Raw genomic sequence first — 5,000 nt, forward strand, 5'->3', positions numbered from 1 at the left:
TGTTTCGCCGGCTTTACGGCTGGGGATTTCAACCCGCTCGGTCTCTGCGGGGCGCCTCCACGCTTAGGCTCCCCAATGAACCGTGTTTCGCCGGCTTTACGGCTGGGGATTTCAACCCGCGCGGCTACCCGCATCGGTCTTACGGGCGAAACTCCACGCGGAGTCGCCCTGCCCGAACGTGTTTCGCCGGCTTTACGGCTGGGGATTTCAACCCGCTCGGTCTCTGCGGGGCGCCTCCACGCTTAGGCGCCCCAATGAACCGTGTTTCGCCGGCTTTACGGCTGGGGATTTCAACCCGCTCGGTCACTGCAGGGCGCCTCCACGCTTAGGCGCCCTGCTCAACCGTGTTTCGCCGGCTTTACGGCTGGGGATTTCAACCCGCACGGCTACCCGCATCGGTCTTACGGGCGCCTCCACGCTTAGACACCCTGCCCGAACGTGTTTCGCCGGCTTTACGGCTGGGGATTTCAACCCGCTCGGTCTCTGCGGGGCGCCTCCACGCTTAGGCGCCCCAATGAACCGTGTTTCGCCGGCTTTACGGCTGGGGATTTCAACCCGCGCGGCTACCCGCATCGGTCTTACGGGCGAAACTCCACGCGGAGTCGCCCTGCCCGAACTTGTTTCGCCGGCTTTACGGCTGGGGATTTCAACCCGCTCGGTCTCTGCGGGGCGCCTCCACGCTTAGGCGCCCCAATGAACCGTGTTTCGCCGGCTTTACGGCTGGGGATTTCAACCCGCGCGGCTACCCGCATCGGTCTTACGGGCAAAACTCCACGCGGAGTCGCCCTGCCCGAACTTGTTTCGCCGGCTTTACGGCTGGGGATTTCAACCCGCTCGGTCTCTGCGGGCGCCTCCACGCTTAGGCGCCCCAATGAACCGTGTTTCGCCGGCTTTACGGCTGGGGATTTCAACCCGCTCGGTCTCTGCGGGGCGCCTCCACGCTTAGGCGCCCCAATGAACCGTGTTTCGCCGGCTTTACGGCTGGGGATTTCAACCCGCTCGGTCTCTGCGGGGCGCCTCCACGCTTAGGCGCCCCAATGAACCGTGTTTCACCGGCTTTACGGCTGGGGATTTCAACCCGCGCGGCTACCCGCATCGGCCTTACGGGCGAAACTCCACGCGGAGTCACCCTGCCCGACCGCTTTTCGCCGGCTTTACGGCTGGGGATTTCAACCCGCATCGGTCTTACGGGCGCCTCCACGCTTAGACGCCCTGCCCCACCGTGTTTCGCCGGCTCTACGGCTGGGGATTTCAACCCGCGTGGTCCGTGTTTTTCGGTAACATATTCGTGTTCCTTGCCCCCGACGGGCCGTGTTTTTCGGTAACAAAATCGTGTCTTTTGTCCCCGCTGCACCGTGTTTTTTGCCCCGCTCAACCGTGTTTTTTGCCCCCGCTCAACCGTGCTTACTGCCCCCGCTCAACCGTGTTTTTTCGGTAACATAATCGTGTCTTCGGGTAACATAATCTTGTTTTTCGGGCCATTTTACACCGACGGAGGCACCCACAGGGGCCATGTACACCCCGCTTGGCATGTACATGAGGGGCTGCCTCTTCCAAAAATCCTTCCCCCCTATAGGGGAATATGCATTTTGGGTCTCCAGCCACGCCCAGGGTTACCACCCCCTGGAAATCCCCCAGGTTTACCCCCCATTTTATGTGGATGCATAGATTCAGACCGCCCTGCTCCACCGCTTTTGGCCATTTTTGCCCAACGTTAGCCGCTTCGGCGTGCCGCTGGACTGTTTTCGGGCCTTTTTCACCGACGCTTGGCCGTATCCGCTTAGTTTTCCCCAACGCTTGGCCGCATCCGCTTAGTTTTCCCCCGCTGGACTGTTTTCGGGTCATTTTTGCCCAACGTTAGCGGCTTCCGCTTGCCGCTGGACTGTTTTCGGGCCCTTTTTCACCGACCCTTGGCCGTATCCGCTTAGTTTTCCCCAACGCGTGGCCGCATCCGCTTAGTTTTCCCCCGCTGAACTGTTTTCGGATCACTTTTGCCCAACGTTAGCCGCTTCCGCTTGCCGCTGGGCTGTTTTCGGGCCATTTTTCCCCAACACTTGGCCGTATCCGCTTAGTTTTCCCCAACGCGTGGCCGCATCCGCTTAGTTTTCCCCCGCTGAACTGTTTTCGGGTCAGTTTTGCCCAACGTTAGCCGCTACCGCTTGCCGCTGGACTGTTTTCGGGCCAATTTCCACCGACTCTTGGCCGTATCCGCTTAGTTTTCCCCAACGCGTGGCCGCATCCGCTTAGTTTTCCCCCGCTGAACTGTTTTCGGGTCACTTTTGCCCAACGTTAGCCGCTTCCGCTTGCCGCTGGACTGTTTTCGGGCCAATTTCCACCGACTCTTGGCCGTATCCGCTTAGTTTTCCCCAACGCGTGGCCGCATCCGCTTAGTTTTCCCCCGCTGAACTGTTTTCGGGTCAGTTTTGCCCAACGTTAGCCGCTTCCGCTTGCCGCTGGACTATTTTCGGGCCAATTTCCACCGACTCTTGGCCGTATCCGCTTAGTTTTCCCCAACGCGTGGCCGCATCCGCTTAGTTTTCCCCCGCTGAACTGTTTTCGGGTCAGTTTTGCCCAACGTTAGCCGCTTCCGCTTGCCGCTGGGCTGTTTTCGGGCCAATTTCCACCGACACTTGGCCGCATCCGCTTAGTTTTCCCCAACGCGTGGCCGCATCCGCTTAGTTTTCCCCCGCTTAACTGTTTTCGGGTCACTTTTCCCCAACGTTAGCCGCTTCCGCTTGCCGCTGGGCTGTTTTCGGGCCATTTTTTCCCAACACTTGGCCGTATCCGCTTGGTTTTCCCCAACGCGTGGCCGCATCCGCTTAGTTTTCCCCCGCTGAACTTTTTTCGGGTCACTTTTGCCCAACGTTAGCCGCTTCCGCTTGCCACTGGACTGTTTTCGGGCCAATTTCCACCGACTCTGGGCCGGATCCGCTTAGTTTTCCCCAACGCTTGGCTGCATCCGCTTAATTTTCCCCAGCTGAACTGTTTTCGGGTCACTTTGTCCCAACGTTAGCCGTTTCCGCTTGCCGCTGGACTGTTTTCGGGCCATTTTCCACCGACTCTTGGCCGTATCCGCTTGGTTTTCCCCAACGCTTGGCTGCTTCCGCTTAATTTCCCCCAGCTGAACTGTTTTCGGGTCACTTTTGCCCAACGTTAGCCGTTTCCGCTTGCCGCTGGACTGTTTTCGGGCCATTTTTCACCGACACTTGGCCGTATCCGCTTAGTTTTCGCCAACAATTGGCTGCATCCGCTTAATTTTCCAAGCTATACTGCTTTCGGGTCAGTTTTGCCCAACGTTAGCCGCTTCCGCTTGCCGCTGGGCTGTTTTCGGGCCATTTTCCACCCACGCTGGCACCGACGGGGCCATGTACACCCACGCGCGTGTACATGAGGGGGCACCCATTTTTGAAAACCTTGCCCCCCTATAGGGGAATATGCATTTTGAGGCTCTAGCCACGCCCAGGGTTACCACCCCCTGAAAATCCCCCAAGTCAAAATCACCCATGTAAAATATTCAAAAAAATCTCAAAAAATCACAAAAAATTTATAAAATCAAATAAATTCAAAAAAAAAAAAATTTCAAAAATTCAAAAAAAATTCAAAAAATTCAAAAAAATTCAAAAAAATTCAAAAATTTCAAAAATTCAAAAAAAGTCCAAAAACCCAAAAAAACTTCAAAAATTTCAAAAATTCAAAAAAATTTCAAAAAAAATTTCAAAAATTTGCCCCGCTGAACTGTTTTCGGGTCACTTTTGCCCAACGTTAGCCGCTTCCGCTTGCCGCTGGACTGTTTTCGGGCCAATTTCCACCGACTCTTGGCCGTATCCGCTTAGTTTTCCCCAACGCGTGGCCGCATCCGCTTAGTTTTCCCCCGCTGAACTGTTTTCGGGTCACTTTTGCCCAACGTTAGCCGCTTCCGCTTGCCGCTGGGCTGTTTTCGGGCCAATTTCCACCGACACTTGGCCGCATCCGCTTAGTTTTCCCCAACGCGTGCCCGCATCCGCTTAGTTTTCCCCCGCTGAACTGTTTTCGGGTCACTTTTGCCCAACATTAGCCGCTTCCGCTTGCCGCTGGACTGTTTTCGGGCCAATTTCCACCGACTCTTGGCCGTATCCGCTTAGTTTTCCCCAACGCGTGGCCGCATCCGCTTAGTTTTCCCCCGCTGAACTGTTTTCGGGGCACTTTTGCCCAACGTTAGCCGCTTCCGCTTGCCGCTGGGCTGTTTTCGGGCCAATTTCCACCGACACTTGGCCGCATCCGCTTAGTTTTCCCCAACGCGTGGCCGCATCCGCTTAGTTTTCCCCCGCTTAACTGTTTTCGGGTCACTTTTCCCCAACGTTAGCCGCTTCCGCTTGCCGCTGGGCTGTTTTCGGGCCATTTTTCCCCCACACTTGGCCGTATCCGCTTAGTTTTCCCCAACGCGTGGCCGCATCCGCCTAGTTTTGCCCCGCTGAACTGTTTTCGGGTCACTTTTGCCCAACGTTAGCCGCTTCCGCTTGCCGCTGGACTGTTTTCGGGCCAATTTCCACCGACTCTTGGCCGTATCCGCTTAGTTTTCCCCAACGCGTGGCCGCATCCGCTTAGTTTTCCCCCGCTGAACTGTTTTCGGGTCACTTTTGCCCAACGTTAGCCGCTTCCGCTTGCCGCTGGGCTGTTTTCGGGCCAATTTCCACCGACACTTGGCCGCATCCGCTTAGTTTTCCCCAACGCGTGCCCGCATCCGCTTAGTTTTCCCCCGCTGAACTGTTTTCGGGTCACTTTTGCCCAACGTTAGCCGCTTCCGCTTGCCGCTGGGATGTTTTCGGGCCATTTTTCCCCCACACTTGGCCGTATCCGCTTAGTTTTCCCCAACGCGTGGCCGCATCCGCTTAGTTTTCCCCCGCTGAACTGTTTTCGGGTCACTTTTGCCCAACGTTAGCCGCTTCCGCTTGCCGCTGGACTGTTTTCGGGCCATTTTTCACCGACACTTGGCCGTATCCGCTTAGTTTTCGCCAACAATT

This window comes from Carex rostrata, unplaced genomic scaffold, assembly GCF_964058835.1.
Source record: "Carex rostrata unplaced genomic scaffold, lpCarRost1.2 SCAFFOLD_43, whole genome shotgun sequence".
NCBI classification, from domain to species: Eukaryota; Viridiplantae; Streptophyta; class Magnoliopsida; order Poales; family Cyperaceae; genus Carex; species Carex rostrata.